The 18,299-nt window shown below is 47.1% G+C and overlaps 1 non-coding gene across 1 annotated transcript; it reads right to left on the bottom strand.

Moving 5' to 3' along the window:
• Positions 1 to 15,421: 15,421 nt before the first annotated feature.
• On the bottom strand, positions 15,422 to 15,560 carry LOC119935324. The gene has a single exon (XR_005453209.1). It is a non-coding gene; the product is annotated as a small nucleolar RNA SNORA7 (small nucleolar RNA).
• Between the last annotated feature and the right edge of the window lie 2,739 nt (positions 15,561 to 18,299).

Below are 18,299 nucleotides of genomic sequence, written 5' to 3'. Positions count from 1 at the left end.
GAAAAGTGGGACACAGAAAGAGGGAGGAAAGCATCATTTTTGCCTCTGAGAGTCCCCAGCATACACCTGGCTCAGGGACACACCTGCCTCCCACGTGACTCATGGGACAGGAAATACTGGTGCCCGAGGGAGGGACCAGGGTGCGATTGTCCCAGGGTGGGCTAGCGCTGTGATGTGATAGGCTGGCCGGCGTTGGGGTGGTCAGGGAGTCCAGGCTCCGAAGTTCAGCAGACCTGGGCACTGGTCCTGATTCTGCTTGCTGGGACTGGACCGCTGGGCAAAGTCTTCAGACTCCAAAACAAACTCCTCATTCACCGCACTGATCCAAGCACTTACCTATCTCACCTCAACTAGTGTATCAGCCTCCTCACTGACCTCCCTGCCTCCTGTCTCTCCCCACTCCAGTCCTTACTTCAACCTGCTGCTCAGATCATTTTACTACAAAAACATCCATATTTCCACCCTCCTCAAGAACCTACAGTCGTTGCCCATCCACCTCCACATCAAACAGAAACTCCTTACACTCAGCTTTAAAGCACTTATTCAGCTCGCCTCCTCTTACCTTACCTCCATGATTTCTTACAACAACCCACCCTGCTCGCTTTGCTCTGCTAATGCAAACCTGCTCACTGTATCTTGGTCTCTTCTATCTCTCCAATGACCCCTTGCCCACATCTCCCCTTTGGACTGGAACTCCTTCCCTGTCATACCCAAAAGACCACCACTCTTTCCACCGTCAAAGCCTTACTAAAATCACATCTCCTCCAAAAGGCCTTCCACGACTAAGCCCTCATTTTCCCTACTCCCTCACACTTCAGTTTCGCCTATGCACTTGGATCTGTCCCCTTTAAGAACTTGATATTCCCCCCACCCTCAGCCCCACAGCACTTACGTACATACCTGTAACTTATTTTAATGTCTATCTCCCCCTCTGGACTGTAAGCTCCTTGTGGGAAGGGAATGTCTACCACCTCTATTGTATTATACTTTTCCAAGCCCTGAGTACAGTGCTCTGCACACAGTAAGTGCTCGCTAAAAATGATTGATTGACTGATTGATGCACTCTGCCCCAGTGGGAATGCAACTCATGGGACAAGAGTGTGTGAGAGGCCTTGGGCAAGCCATTAACACTAGAATCGCAGGTTTTGAATCAGTCAATATTTCTTGAGCATGTACAGAGTGGAGGACACGTATTGAACCCTTTAGAGTACAACAGAACCAACAGACATGATCCCTGCCCTCAAGGAGCTTAATCCTGAAGTTTTGGAAACAAGGCTCCTCCATCGTTCTAGACAGGACATTCCATCATCCAGTTACGTGAGCCTGGAGCACAAGAGATCCTGAAAAAGAAGAAAGGAAACCTGCACTGGGTCTCTTTTCGAGGATTACATCAGTGCCACTGGAGCGATACAGCATGAACCAATGTGTTGCTCTTGAGCACTGTGATACTCAGCAACTGCCAAATAGTGCTCTCCCTGTGAGATGGGGAAAGCACAAGGATAAGAGTGGGAACTAAACTAGGATCTTTCTTGCCCCTTCTCCCTGTCTCCTGGGGACAGAGAGATAGTAGTGAAGTTGACCTTCAGTTCTGCCTATACAAGGGTGAATATTGCTGAGAGACTCTTTTGCACGCTTTCACACTGGGTCTGTAACAGTGTGGTTGTTGACGATTTCTGGACTCTGGCCACTGGGGTGAGCATTGCTCAGGCATCGATAGGGAAGCAGCATGGCCAAATCAATCAATAATCAATGGTACTTATTGAGCATTTATTATGTGCAGAGCATTCTTTTAAACATACACTAGAACAGAATTAGCAGACATGTTTCCTCACCATAATGACCTTACAGTTGGATACAATAAGGGCCTAGGAGTTCTGGGTTCACAGACTTGGGTTCTAATCCCAACTCTGCCACTTGCTTGCTGTGTGACCTTGGGGAAGCCACTTTTCTGTGACTCAATTTCCTCAACTGTAAAATGGGGATTCAATACCTGTTCTCCCTCCTACTTACAGTGTGAACCCCGTGTGGGACAGGTACTGTGTCCACCTTCCTCACTTCCTCCTGCTGTGCTGCTGTCGCTTCCAATCTCTCAAGCTTCTGCCTAAATTGAACAGGCTAAAATTCCCCTGAAGGCACATTATCATGAAGGGAAGAGAAAAGAGAGGTGGAATAAATATTAATATTATTTTTATTATTATTGCATTTATGAAGCGCTTTTTGGGGGCCAAATCAATCAATCAATCATATTTATTGAGCACTTACTGTGTGCAGAGCACTGTACTAAGCGCTTGGGAAGTACAAGTTGGCAACATATAGAGACGGTCCCTACCCAACAGTGGGCTCACAGTCTAGAAGGGGGAGACAGAGAACAAAACCGAACATATTAACAAAATAAAATAAATAGAATACATATGTACAAGTAAAATAAATAAATAAATAGAGTAATAAATACGTACAAAACATATATACATATATACAGGTGCTGTAGGGAAGGGAAGGAGGTAAGGCGGGGGGGATGGAGGGTGGAGGAGGGGGAGAGGGGGGAGGGGAGGGAGAGGGGGAGAGGAAATGCCAAATGCCAGAAAGTTACCAGATATGCATATCAGACACAGTTCCTGTCTCAAATGGGGCTCACAGTTTAAGGGGGAGAGAAAGCAGGAATTTTCATTCCCAGTTTACAGGTTTGAGGAAACTGAGGCCCAGAGAGGTTAAGTGACTTGAGCTACAGCTGGGATTAGGACCTGGTCTTCAGACTCTCCTGGCCCCCCAGTCCCATGCTCCCATTAGAAATAGAATGACTTAGTGGAAAGAGCCAGAGCCTGCAAGTCAGAGGACCTGGATTCTAATCCTGGGCAATTGCTTGCTGTGTGACCTTGGGCAAGTCATTTAACTTCGGTGTGCTTCGGTTACCTCATCTGTAAAATGGGGATTAAGTCCTCTGCCCTCCAATTTAAAAGACTGTGGGACAGGGACTGTGTCTGACCTGATTATTTGTATCTCTTTAGCGTTTACTACCATGCTTGGCACATAGTTAGTGCTTAACAAATACCACAGTTATTATTAGTCTACACTGTCCCTCATTCCCACCTCTCCTGTCTTTGACGTCTTGCTTCTGCCCTCCCCAATACCTGGACTCTGTCTCACCTCACATGAGAGCTCACCTCCTCCAGGAGGCCTTCCCAGACTGAGTCCCCTCCTTCCTCTCTCCCTCTTCCCCCTCTCCATCTCCCCCGCCTTACCTCCTTCCCTTCCCCACAGCACCTGTATATGTGTATATATGTTTGCACATATTTATTACTCTATTTATTTTACTTGTACATATCTATTCTATTTTGTTAATATGTTTGGTTTTGTTCTCTGTCTCCCCCTTCTAGACTGTGAGCCCACTGTTGGGTAGGGACCATCTCTATATGTTGCCAACTTGTACTTCCCAAGTGCTTAAAGTGCTCTGCACACAGTAAGCACTCAATAAATACGATTGATTGATTGATTGACTGATGTGGCAGACCACTGCTCTCCCCATCTTCAAGAACCTTCTGAAATCACATCTCCTCCAGGAGGCCTTCCCTGACTAATCTCTCATTGTCCCACTCTATCTCCACCCCAAATGCCTCTTCGACACTTCCTTGTCATCCAAATATTTGGGTAGAACCTGTATTTTATTTTAGCGCCTATCTCCCCTGCTGGATTGTAAGTTCCTTGAGGACAGGGGTCATTTGTTGTTGTATTATACTCTCTCAAGTGCTTAATACAGTGCTTTGCACACCATAGGTGCTCAATAAATATGATTGTATGAATGAATACCAATCAGCAGTATTTATTGCATTTCACTAATGCTATTGCTCTCTCCCAAGCATGCAGTACAGTGCTCTGCACAGAGTAAGATGCCAATTAATGCAATTCATGAATGACTGAATGATTAATTGCACTAAGCACTTGAGGGTTAGTTTGTAGTTAGTGTTCATTTACTAGGTGCCAAGGACTGTGCTAAATGGTCAGGAAATGGTACTGATTGGATGCTTATTATGTACTAAATGCTTGGGAGAGCACAATACAATGGAGTTGGTTGACACAATCTGACCTAGTCCCTACCCCACAGGAGGCTTAAAGTCCATGTGAGAGTAGACAGACAGGCCCTTCCTCTTCATATCCCACAGACGATCACTTTCCTCACATTCAAAGCGTTATTGAAGGTACATCTCCTCCAAGAAGCCCTCCCTGACTATGCCCTCATTTCCTCTTCTTCCACACCCTCTGTGTCACCTTTGCACTTGGATTTGCCCCCTTTACTCCCCCCTTCCTTAGCCCCACAGCACTTATGTACATATTCATAATTTATTTATTGATATTAATGTTCCCCCCAGACCGTAAGCTTGCTGTGGGCAGGGAACTAGTCCACCAGCTCTGTTCTATGGTACTTCCCCAAGTGCCTAGTAGAGTGCTTTGCACAAAGTAAGCACTCAATAAATATGATTGGCTGATTGACTGACAGATAAGTAGACCAATAACAACACATTAGAAAAAACAATAGATTTCACATTCAACAGTGCAGAATAAGAAGGTTGAGCTAAGTAATCAGACAGTCCTGGGAGGGGCCATCTAAGACTCCTCCTTGCTCCAGGGTTGAGCCCCCTGTAGTCTCACAGGGGCTGTAAGAAGTGGGCAAGCCACTCACTGTCCCTGGATAGGTGACAGCGGTGGTGATGGGGTTTCCAGACAAGCTGGACCATTGTCTCCCAACCCTTCAGGGACCCTGGACTACTTGTGGTCAAAGGGAGATCCTGAAGGGAGATCACCACCCTCCAGAAGCAGATAATGCAGTGCCTGGCACATAATAGGCACATAACAAATGCCACAATGATTACTATTATTATTGTTATTATTATTAATATTGACAAGAGCATGTGACCTCATAGGAGCCATTGTTGAGTAGGGGGAGTGTTTCTTCAAAGGTCTCTGGGCCCAAAGCACCAAGGGGAAGGAAGGAGGGAGAAGACAAGTGCATTTGCCCTATTCTGGAGCCCCATGTCTTTGGGATTTTTGCCTTCAGGAAACACCCCCTCCCCCAAAACCCTTCTTCTTGCAAACTCCAGCTCAGAAGTTCCCCTGCTCCCTCCCCAGAAGCTTTGCCCCCAGTAACTCTACCTCTCTAAGCCTTGGCCCCCAAATAATTCTGCCTCCAGAAGCCCCACCCCTGGAAACTCTTTTCCAGGGACTGTTCCCTGGGTTGTGCCTACTTTTTCCCATCCAAAGCACTGCATTCACCCTCACACAACCAGCGCACACCCACAAAAGCTTAACACACAGGACATACAAACCTCACCTATATTGCACTCTCCCAAAACCTTAGTACAGTGTTGTGCACATATTAAGCACTCCAAGAACACTATCAATAGATTGATTCATTCAATGGTATTTACTCTAGGTAGAGTACAATACAACACTAAAAAGACACATTCCCTGCCCACAATGCATTTACCTCCCATCCCTGTACAGTTCTAAAGCACTCTTGTGCCCAATTAATTGTGCCATTTGGTGGGAGCGGGGGTAACAAGCCCACCCACCCCCACCCTCCTTGGGGCTGGCATTAGGGACTCCAGTGTCAATCCCCAGTGAGGCTCTCTCCTCATAGATGGGACAGAGGAACCACTGTCTTCCCTCACCCAAAGGATTCATTCCCCAGGGGAGCAAGGGGCTTTGCCAGAGAGAAGCTGTTTGTTCTGTAAAGTCACTTGGAAGTGCAGTGAAAAATTTTCCTCTCCCCAAAGAGGTGGCTCTGTTCTCCTGTTGGAATGAATCACCACCGCCTTGGTGGCAGCAAAGTGGATCTGGTCCTACAGAATGGTTCCTGGCAGTAATATCTGACTTCCCCTTTCAGATTAAAATTCACCTCCCCAGCCAGCGGGCTGGATGACTGCTCCTTCTTGGAAGCCAGCCTGCAGCGAACCTGAGTTCCATAGCTGAGGCCAGGAACAGGGGAAGGCAGGGAGGCTGGAGGGGGGAGGCAGAGTCTGCTCCAGCACAAACAACAATAAGAGTGCTGATGAATCTTAGTGCTCACAAAGTGCCAGGCGCTGAAGTAGATCTATTTCTAGCTCCATCTCTTGTCTGCTGTGTGACCTTGGGCAAGTCATGTCGCTTCTTTGGGCCTCAGTTACCTCGTCTCCCCTCTAAACTGTGAGCTGGTTGAGGGCAGGGGATGTGCCTGTTAATTGTTATATTGTACTCTCCCACGCACTTAGTACAGTGCTTTGCACAAAGTAAGTGCTCAATGAAAACGATTGAATGAATGAATGAATGAATAAATCTGAAAATGGGGATTGAGACGGTGAGCACCACATGGGCCAGGGACTGTGTTCAACCTGATTTGCTTGTAACCACCTCAGTGTTTAGTATAGCACCAGGGACATAGTAAGTGATTACCAAATACCACAATTATTATTATCCAAGATAACCAGGTGGGACACAGCCCCTGTCACACATGGGGCTCACAGTCCTAAGGGGGAGGGAGGGCAGGAACTCAATCCCATTTTACAGATCCATCAATCAATCCATCAGTGGTATTTATTCATTCAGTCAGTCATATTTATTGAGCTCTTACTGTGTGCAAAGCACTATACTATACTAAGCAATTGGGAGAGTACAATAGAATAGAGCTGGTTGACATGTTCCTTCTCCTTAAGAAATGAGGAAAAGTTGGTGCAGAGAGGTAAAGTTGACTTATCCAGGATCACCCGGCAGAGTTGGGATTAGAATCCAGATATTCTGACTCTCAGTCTACACTCGGTTCCCTTGGCCTCACTGCTTCTTCCAACGAATCCTTCTCCGTCTCACCATGCCTTGTGGCTGGTAGCGGCCCACTCAGCCGAGACTGTGAGAGGAGAGATACGGGTTAAGTTCTTGGAGATCCTCTGAAGGGGAGTGTTAGGTTCGTTCTGAACATCGACACCGGAGGATTATCAGCTGGGCTTTAATGCCACCTCTAGGTGTACCAAGGGGAATTTCAGGCTTGGATTTCCTGGGCTGGACTGAGCCACACAGTGAAACCTTAGAGAAACAGAAGACCTGGATCAGGCCCGACATGGCCTTGTTGAGAAGCAGCATGGCGGAGTGGATAGAGCATGGGCTTGGGAGTCAGGAGGTCATGCGTTCTAATTCTAGCTCCACCACTTGTCTTCTGGGTGACCTTGGGAGAGTCACTTCAATTCTCTGTGTCTTAGCTACCTCATCTGTAAAATGGGGATTGATACTGTGAGTCTCACATAGGATAGGGACTGTGCCCGACCCGGTTTGCTTGTGTCTGCCCCAGTGCTTAGTACGGTGCCTGGCAAACAGTAAGCACTTAACAAATACCATTCTTATTAGGGAATTGTGAAACACAAATCTTCAATTTTAATGAAGTTGCTAGAATGGAACAAGCAGATGCCATTTAAATACTAAGGAAGATACATGAAAGTCAGATCAGATCCAGTCCCCTGTTCCACACAGGTTCTTCAATCTAAGAGGGAGGGAGAACAGGTAGCTTAACTCCACTTTACAGATGAGGAAACTGGGGCTCAGAGGGGTTAAGTGACTTGCTCGAGGTTACAGTGAAGGCGGGCTCAGAGCTGGGACCAGGACCTGGTACTAACATCTAGTTCACCACCCCTCTCCCCTCTGCCTGGAAGCCTACTGGGTTCCTCCTGACACTTTGGACCCCTAAACCAATGGGTGTCCCTGTTTTCAGAGCTGAGGAAGTCAGACACTCAAAGGTTTTGAATGAGCACAAGGTGAGCGCACTGGGTAACATCACAGGGGAAATAGCCAAGACCCAGTGAGGGTTCAATCGTCAGGCAAAAGAACATAAAGAAATGGTCACCTGCTTCCAGGAGAGCCCACCTTCCATGGTCCTGATTAAACAATGGGTGGCCCATCCCATCCACGTCAAAGTGCAGAGCAGAAGAGCAGTGGGTGAGCAGAAGCAAGCCAAAGACCCACTCACGGACAGGAAAGGGACTGGAGATAGAATTGTGATGATTTGCTGGGACTCCAACACCTCAGAAAAATGTCTGGTGCCTCCCTGGAGCAGAAAGAAGGCATTAGAGATTGGGGTGGGAGCAGTGGGGTAGAGAAGGAGGATTGTGGATAATTGAAATCCATGGATAATCCAGATAAATCATTGTAGCCATCACTTCTTTCTATTTGTTTTTTTAATGTTATTTGTTAAGCCCTTACTATGTGCCAGGCACTGTACTAAGCTCTGGGGTAGATACATGTTAAGCAAGTTGGACACAGTACATATCCCACATGGGGCTCACAGTCTTAATCCTCATTTTACAGATGAGGTAGAGTCCTTAAAATTTGTTAAGCACTTCTTTTGTATCACACACTCTTCTAAACACTGGGGTAGATATAAGTTAATCAGTTTGGACACCAGTTCTTGTCCCACAATGGCCTTACAGTCTAAATTGGAGGGAGGAGGATTTAATCTCCTTTTTACAGATAACTGAGACACAGAGAAGTGAAGTGACCTGCCCAAGGTCACGCAGCAAACAGTTGGCAGAACTGGGATTAGAACCCAGGTCCACTAACAACTAGTCCCGTGTTCTTTCCACTAGGCCACACTATTTCTCATTTGATGGTATCGACCTCTATCCCTAGAGAGCCTTTGTTTGAGGACTGCCCACACACTGGTTTGGGTTTCATCTCCTCTATCTGCTCTCTCCCACCCTGTGATGGAGAGGCTTCTCCCCTATGAGGAGGCCAAATGACCAGAGACAGAAAGGAGGAAAAGGAGGAAAAGGCCCAGATTATCCACGACTGGATCACAAGCCCTGAATAAGTGAGAAAACAGGTGGAAAGCCCAGAAGTGTCCTCTCAGCCTCAAAGTCTCCCCTGGATCAACTCTATCTCATTGAGAGCCTCTCAGTTCTCACTGAAAGGCTGCTACACCAGGAGGCCAAGACCCCAGAGACTCTACAAGAGCTTTTAAGGACCCTTTCTTCATATTGGTATTTAGTCTTTATTGAATGCTCCCTGGTTGCAATGCTCTGCACTGAGTGCTTGAATTGATTCATTACCTGCCTGCGAGCTGCTTACACTGTCCCCTGATGCGGTGGGTCTCCGTCATCGCTGGTCCAACTAATAATAGTAATGATGGTATTTGTTAAGTGCTTACTATATACCAAGCACTGTTCTAAGCACTGGGGTAGATAAAAGTCAATCAGGTTTGACACAGTCCCTGTCCCACATGGACTCTCGCTCTTAATTCCAATTTTACAGATGAGGTAACTGAGGCCCAGGGACGTGAAGTGACTTGCCAAACGTCACACAGCAGACATATGGCAGAGCCGGGATTAGAACCCAGGTCCTTCTGACTTCCAGGCCAGTGCTCAATCCACTAAGACTCTCTGCATCTAAGAAACCCAACAGTGAGAAGACCTAGAGAAAAAGCCTGGCAGCGGGTGTTATTCACATATCTATTATCCAGATTGAATAAACCATTGCCATCACATGAGACATGGCATTTGATTAACAGTTGTCTCTGCCTGATTTGATCTTTTTTCCATAGTAACAGTTCCTGCCCTGAACTGTGGCTTCGCTGCTCGAGGGAGCCCCAGTCATTCATGGCTGCACACACCACCTGTTTCTCTCTCACTCAAGGGCCCAGCTGGACAGAGCCACTTGCCAGGCAGGATGGGGGGGGGGGGGTGGCAGAGACCAGATCTTGGGTCAGCAGCTGTGACTGACTTTCCCCAGTGGGAAATCTGGGTATCTGTTCACTCTTCAGGATTTTTCCAGAGGGCTGTGCAGTGGGATGAAGCAGCATGGCCTAGTTGATAGAACACGGGCCTGGGAGTCAGAAGGTCATGGGTTGTATTCTTGGCTCCACCACATGTCTGCTGTGTGACCTTGGGCAAGTCCCTTCACTTCTCTGTGCCTCAGTTACCTCATCTGTAAAATGAGGATTGAGACAGTGAGCCCCACATGGGACAGGGACTGTGTCCAACCTGATTTGCTTGTATCCACCCCAGAGTTTAGTTCAGTGCCTGGCACATAGTAAGTGCTTAACAAATGCTATTATTATCTCTATTATTATAAAAGCTAATCAAGTTGGACATAGCCCACATCCCACATGGGGCTCACACTCTTAATCCCCATTTTTACAAATGAGGTAGCTGAGGCAGAGAAACGTTAAGGGGCTTACCCCAAGTCACACAACAGACAAATGTCATAGCGTGGATTAGAACCCAGGTCCTCAAACTCCCAGGTCTGTGCTTTTTCCACAAGGCCACCCAGCTTCCCCATTTCCAGTGGCACTTCCTGCTGATTACCAAGATGAATACTCAGGCCTCGAGTCTCCCCTCTTCCACATCCTCCTTCCCACCCCCAGGAAGAAGCCTTATTCCCATCTAGGCCGGGTCAGTAGAAAGACTTCAGCCCAGGATTTTCCAGAAACGCTTCTGGGTTTCTAGCATTCGGCGAGAGCAGGATAAATCGCTGTGGAAAGAATAAGCCAGAGACAGAACCACGGACAGCTCAGCGACTCCTCACTCTATTCACCTGTTGGGCCATGAGAGTTTCTCTGTGGAATAATCCAGGTCCTCTGTCTTTAAAACCACAGCTGATGTTTTCCCCTCTCCACCATGGTAGGATAATAATAACGGCATGTATTAACTCCAGCGCTTAGAACAGTGCTTTGCACATAGTAAGTGCTGAACAAATACCATAAAAAAGTCCTTACTATATGCCGACCACTGAGGTAGATACAAGAAACTCAGAACCTACACAATCCCTGTCCCATCCGGGACAGTCTAAGAGAAAGGCAGGAGGGCATTTTATCCCCACTTTAGAGATGAGGAAACCGAGGCACAAAGAGGTAACTGGATTCTAACACGGTCACAGAGCAGGGAAATGGAAGAAATGGAGCTACAGCTCAAGTGTCCTGGCTCCTATCCCTCTAAGCTCATTGTGGGCAGGGAATGTGTCTGTTTATTGTCATGCTGTACTCTTTCAAGCACTTACTAGTGTTCTGCATAAAGTAGGTGCTCAATCAATATGATTGACTGAGCGATTGACTTGTTCTTTTCAAGCAGGAGAAATTTTGTAGGCTTTGTACTTGGGTCCATAACCCCTAAGCACTTTTCTACTCATTCTTCCCACAATGCTTGTATCCACATCCTTACACTCTACTGCTTCTGTAATTTATTTGAATGTCTCTCTCCGACTAGATTGTAAGGTCTTTGAGGGCAGGGATTTTGCCTACCTATTCTGTTGTACTCTCCCAAGCCCTCAGAACAGTGCTTGGCCCACAGTAAGCATTCACATTTTATCATTTGTTGATTGATTGATTGATTGGTTGATTTGGGTGCCTATATAAAGAATGTCTTGCCTGCCTGGTTGGCATTACTCCCATTGGACATCAGTGGGTTGCTGACAATCCTGTGTCAGAATGGACTGGCTAATCACTGGCTTGGAGGCAGAGGACTGGACCATATGGGCTCTTTGAGGCCCCTTTCAATTCCACGATCCCCGATTTTTAACAGCTGTTTTCCTTTTCCATTAGCGAGCGTCATGCACTCTTCATTGTTAAGCTTTCTCCACTAATTAATTCTTCTTACATTTTCAATTTGCAATTTATCATCTCCACTACCTTTTAATTGTGTCCTAGTCATCTCTGAAAATTTCCTTCAGCTCTCCTGCCTGCCACCACCTCACTGGTTTCCATTGTGATTTCTGACATGGGGGTGGCATTGGGAGAATGCAATTCTATTTTTGCTTACAGAGATTTGCATTTTCCTACCTCCTGCCAGGGAGGCAATTCCTTCCCACGGGTTGGCCGATGGGTAGGGCAGTGGTGGGATAGACAGGAATACCATGTTTCAGTTCAGTCACCACTGTCCACACTGGTTAGGACCTCCATTTGGCCTCACTTAGTTCTGAGGGAATGATGATTCCCTAATATAGCAAGTGCTGTGAGATCAGTGAGGGCAGAAAAGTGTCAATGTTATGGCTTGAAGGTGAACGGGATGTGTAAAATTTTGATAACAACTCTTGTTGTATTGTACTTTCCCAAGTGTTTAGTGCAGTCTTCTGCACACAGTTAAGAGCTCAATAAATACCATTGATTGGTGGATTGATTTTGCCTTTTGTTCAAGACTAGTTATTTCACCTTGACACCGGAGGTCTGTGGATATCAATCAATCCTTGGTACTTATTGAGGGCTTACTTTGTGCAGAGCACTGCATCACATGCTCATGTGTCTACGAACTCTGTTGTGCTGTACTCTCCCAAGCACTCAGTATGGCACCCTGCACACGGTAAGCACTCAATAAATACTATTTATTGATTATGTTCTAACCACACTGCACTGTCCTTCAACTGTGGATAAAGGGGCCTCATTGACCCCTTCTCCCAGAATCTAGTAGAGGGTAATTCATCTGTAAAATGAGGATTAAGACTGTGAGCCCCACTGGGATATGAATTGGGTCCAACCTGATTATCTCATATCTACCCCAGTGCTTTGGCAGTGCCTGGAACATAATAAGCATTTAACAAATACCATTAAAAAAAAGGATTGTGAAGAATGTATCCCATTAGAGTGTATGCTCCCAATGGGCAGGGAATGAATCCCTAGCTTCTGTTTTACTTTCCTAAGCCTTTAGAACTGTGCACAGCATCCAGCTGATGGGCAATTGCTATCATCATGCTACTGGAGTGTAAGGTCCTTATGGGCAGGGATCCTGTTGATCTTTTGTCAGACATTCCCAAGAACTCACAGCTGGCGTCCCATTCTTTCTCCTCCTCTTGCGCCCGGCCTGTTTGTCCTATGTCCCCACAATGCTGCTAGAGAACTCAGCATGAGGCCAGGAAGCTGGTGGTCTGTTGAGCAGCAGCCAAACCCACCTGGAGTCCAGCAGGCAGAAGCAGTGTGGCATAGTGGATAGAGCACCCCCCTGGGCATCAGGACCTCAGTTCTAATCCTGACTCCACCACTTGTCTGCCGTGTGACCTTGGGAAAGTCACTTCACTTCTCTGTGTCTCAGTTACCTCATCTGTTAAATTAAGATTAAGACTATAAGCCCCACTTAGGACATGGACTGTGTCTGACCTGATTATCTTGCATCTACCCCAGCACTCAGTACAGTGTCTGGCTATTGTCTCTCTTTATTGCACTTGTACCAAGTGCTTAGTACAGTGCTCTGCATACAGTAAGTGCTTAATAAATATGATTGAATGAATGGATTAATGGTACATAGTAAGCGCTTAATAAATACCAAAAAAAACAAAGAGGGGTGAGTCCCTTAGAGCACGGATTTTCAGTTGAAGGCCACTGGAGTGATCTGGGAGCCCAGAGCCAGGCATGGAGGGCAGCCAAAATGCAAGAGCAGTAAGAGGTAATCTTCACACACCCAGGGGGCAGAGAGGGACGTCAAATCACGCATAGGCCTTGGCAGACACACTCTTACACACGGATAAGGCTTCCCTGTCAGCCACGTCATCATCGAACCCCCAAGGACAGCTTGCTATATTTAGTCTGGATCATGGCTCATGGCTCTGACTTGCAAAGATGCAACCCCGTCCAGGAAGCAAGTTCCCAGATAGGGCCCCTTAGATCCATGCTAAAGGGATGGTGGCAGGCGGGGGGATTCTGTTAGAGGGGAGAAGGCAGGGTCCCCGCTTCTGTCCCTGGCAGAGTCTGTGACGGCAAGGGACTGCTTGGAACGTGGCCTCTATTCCCTGATCTAATTGATTCTGTGGGCAGGAAACTGAACAACAAATATGGGATGTTTGACTGAAAAATGGAAGAGAGGGTAATATTTCGATTACCTTTCCCTTTACTGGAAATAAAGCCAGAGGAGTCAGTTCATCATTGTTGCCGTCTTAAACCTGGAAGAATGTTTTAGAATGAGGTTCGTGTAGATTAAGCACTTACTTTGCACCAAGCACTGTGCTAAGTGCAGGGACAGGTACAATATCATCAGATTGAACTCAGTCTCTATCTTACAGGGGAATCACAGTCTACTGGTATTTGATCCCCTTTTTATAGATGAGGAAATGGAGGCCCAGATAGTTTGAGTGACTCACCCAGGGTCGCACAACCGGCCTGCCAATCAATCAATCAGTAGTAATTATTGAGTGCTTACTATGTGCAGAACACTGTATTAAGTACTTGGGAGAGTACAACGGAATTAGCAGAAACATTCCTTGCCCACAACAAGATTAAAGCTTAGATGGGGAGTCAGACATTAATATAAATAAATAAATTATGAATACATACATAAGGGCTGTGAGGCTGAGGAAGGGGTGAATGAAGGGAAAGAATCCCAGTGATGCGGAAAGGAGGGAGAGAAGAGAAAATGAGGGTTTTAGACAGGGAAGGCATCTTGGAGGAGATGGGCTGTTTCTACGAAGCCTTGCAGTTGCCCTGATCAACTGGATAAGGTGGCATCGTTTCCTTGGTGCCTACTGGGTTCTCCCTTGCCCCAGGTCCAGAGATCACAGGAACCTTCTCCATACCATCAGAAGGACTCTTTTCCCACCTTACTCTGCTGAAAACTGGTCCAGACTGAATAGGGAGGGAGGCTGGGCTGGGCCACTGACCCTGCCTCAGGGGAAGGTGGGCTTCGTCAATCAGTCAGTCAATCATATTTATTTGGCATTTACCATGTGCAGAGCACTGAACTAAGCACTTAGGAGAGTACACTACAACAATATTACAGACACATTCCCTGACTACAACAAGCTTACTGTATAGAGGGGGAGATTTCTAACCGACCTGGGCTTCCTGGGAGAAAGCTGTCCTGCAGGGGTGAGGGAGATGAGTGTTTTCAGTGGACTCAAGTGGGGAATGAGCAATGCCCTGGTGTCCAGGGAGAGGCTGATTCAACCCGTGAAGGTTAGTCAACTTATTGCCAGATCAGAGCTGCCCCTTGGACAAACTGGTTCCATTATACTGTACTTCCTCAAGAGCAGCATGGCTTAATGGATAGAGCACGGGCCTGGGAGTCAGAAGGACCTAGGGTCTAATCCCGACTCTGCCACTTGTCTGCTGTGTGACCTTGGGCAAGTCACTTAACTTCTCTGGGCCTCAGTTACCTCATGTGTAAAATGGGGATTAAGAGTGTGAGCCCCATGTGAGACAGGGATTGTGTCCAACCTGATTAACTTGTACCTGTCCCACTGCTCAGAAGAGTGCCTGGCACACAGTAAACGTTGTTGTCTTATGTTGTCGAGTTGTGTCTGACCCATAGTGACGCCATGGGCATATCTCTCCCAAAATGCACCACCTCCATCTGCAATCATCCTGGTAGTGTATCCAGAGAGTTTTCTTGGTAAAAATGTGAAAGCAGTTTACCACTGTCTCCTTCCATGTAGTAAACCTGAGTATTCACCCTTGATTCTCCCCCATGCCGCTGCTGCCCAGCTCAGGTGAGTTTTGACTTGTAGCAGATTGCCTGCCACTCGCTAGCCACTGGCCAAGGTTAGGAATGGAATGGGTAGGCCTCTGCTTGACTCTCCCTCCCACTGTCAGGACTGGTAGAGTACTGGAAACTCTCCAGGTGTGACCCTGAGAGGTGGCTTAACAAGTACCATAATTATTATTACAGTGTCCTGCGCAAAGTAAACCTGCAGTGAATATCAATGATTGATTGGTTTTGGGGGGGTTCATTTTGCATGGCAGGGAGACCCTCTGTCCACAGCCCAGAGGAGAGGAAGCAAACCAAGGTTCCTGGCTTCCAGACCCAGATTCCCAGACTCCTTGGGAACCCTTGTGTGGGGTTTGAGAGGCCAAGAGGCATCCAGAGGAGGCAGATGGGGGCCATCTGGACCGTCCTTTGGCTTTATTGTGGACAAAGCCTCATCCCTAAATTGTGTGAGGCCAAGGTGTGTCCAGTGGGGCCTCACCCCCATTTCCCCCATGGGCTGCCCACACAGGCCAGCCCCATGGCTCATTCTTTGTTTCAGACTCTCGTTCCTACAGCATCATCGAAGGACGGACCCCACGGTTGCCACGGTGAGACGGGGGCTTTTGTTCCTTGTACAATGCTCCTCTCCCCACCCCCACGGGCTAAACCTTTCTACTGAGCACTGGGTGGGTGAGGGTCAAAGCCTGAATAAGCTTCCTCTCTCTCATCTTAGGGGGGCTAGGCTGAGGTGGGGTCGGGGATGGAATGATCAAAGGGGAGGTTCGAAATCTCTGGGAAAACAAGCCCAATGAAAGAGAATCAGAAATCCTAAGTCCTTTTTTTGGTGTTTGTTAAGCACTTACTATGTGCCAGGAACCGTACTAAGCATGGGGGTAGAACAAACCAGTCAGGTTGGACACAATCCACGTTCCACGTGGGGCTCACAGTCTTAATCCCCATTTTAAAGATGAGGGAACTGAGGCCCGGAGAAGCTATGTGACTTCTCATGGTCACACAGCAGTCAAGTGGCTGAGCCAGGATTGGAACTCAGGTCCTCCTGACTCCCAGGCCTGTAGTCTAATGACTAGGCCATGCTGGTTCTAATGGAGCCTCTGTGGCTTCTCACTCCAACAAAGTGGATGAAGCTGATGGCAGTCAGGGGCAGTGCTGGATAGAAGCTCCTTGAGGGCAGGGATCCTGCTTTCTACATCAATTGTACTCACCCAAGCTCCTAGCACAGTGCTCTGCACCCATAGGTGCTCAGTAAATACTACTGATTGATTGTGTGGGCCTACCCACAGCCAGTTGAAGGCAGAGGCAGGGTCCTGGATGATCTGATCTGTGCAGACTCCAACCAGGTTGAGGCCCCAAGCCTCAGAAGCAGGTTTGCCTACTGGATAGAGCCTGGGTTCTAATCCCAGCTCCACCACTTGTCTTCTGTGTGACCTTGGGGAAGTCACTTCACTTTTCTGTGCTTCAGATACCTCATCTGTAAAATGAGGATTTAGACTATGAGCCCCATGTGGGATAGGGACTGTGTCCAACCTGATTAACTTGTATCTACCCCAGTGCTTAGAACATTGCTTGATATCTAGCCATTTAAAAAATGGGTTTTCCTGACTAGATGGATGATGTTTGACTCTTCCACCGATTAACCAGATGACCCTGAATCGCTGCTGATTCTCCTCCTGGTCCATGCAGTATAGACCTGGCCAGGGGGTCTTGGGGTCTGAAGGCAGAGGGGTGGTGAGGGATGCAAATCAGGAAACAGACTTGGAAAATGGTTGAGGGTTAAATAAACACCAAAACATGTGATCCAATGGGACTATTACAGGAAGACATAAGGGTGCTGATGAGAATAGGGTTAATAATCATATATATTAAATACTTACTATGTCCCAAGCATCGTACTGAGTGAGAAAAAGCATGGCCTGTGAGAAGCAGCTTGGCCTGGTGGAAAGCACATGGGCCTGGGAGTAGGGGTATCTGGGTTCTAATACTGGCTCTTCCACTTTTCTGCTGTGTGACTTTGGGCAAATCACTTAACTTCTCTGTGGCTCAGCTACCTCATCTTAAAATGGGAATAATGACTGTAAGTCCCATGTGGGACAGGGACTATGTCCAACTTGATTAGCTTGTATCTACCACAGCACTTAGTAGAGTGCCCAGTCCATTGTAATAATAATAATAATGATGGTATTTGTGAAGCATTTACTATGTGCCAAGCACTGTTTTAAACGCTGAAGTAGATACAAGATAAGCAGGTTGTCCCACGTGGGGCTCACAGTCTTAATCCCCATTTTACAGATGAACTAACTGAGGCACAGAGAAGTTAGGTGGCTTGCCCAGTGTCACACAGCAGACAAGTGGCAGAGGAGGGATTCGAATCCATGTCCTCTGAATCCCAAGCCAGTGCTCGTTCCAGTAACTCACACTGCTTCTCAATGCTTCTCACTGTAAGCACTTAACAAATACCACTAGAAAAAAAATTGCTGGGATAGATACAAGATAATTAAATTGGACACAGTTTCCTGTCCCACATGGAGCTCACAGTCTAAGAGGGAGAGAGAACAGGTATTAAATCCCCATTTTGCAGATGAAGAAATTGAGACATGGAGAAGTGATGCCCAAGGTTGTACAACAACCAGGACTGACTGCCTGTGTTTAGATGCCTGATGGCGTTCGGGGCAAGGTTGCAAAACTTTGTAGAACACCTACAGCGGTGTCATAATAGTAAAGATGAGATTTACTAATCAATTCCATGTGCCAAACACTGTGCTAAGCACTGGGACAGATTTGAGATAGATCAGCACAGTCCCTGTCCCACATGGAGCTCACAGTCTAAGAGGGAAGAGGCAGGTATCATCCCCATTTTACAATTGAAGAAACTGATGCCTAGAGAGGTAAAGA

Source organism: Tachyglossus aculeatus, chromosome 11, assembly GCF_015852505.1.
Source record: "Tachyglossus aculeatus isolate mTacAcu1 chromosome 11, mTacAcu1.pri, whole genome shotgun sequence".
Lineage (NCBI taxonomy): Eukaryota > Metazoa > Chordata > Mammalia > Monotremata > Tachyglossidae > Tachyglossus > Tachyglossus aculeatus.
This window is presented reverse-complemented; position numbering and strand designations above follow the sequence as displayed.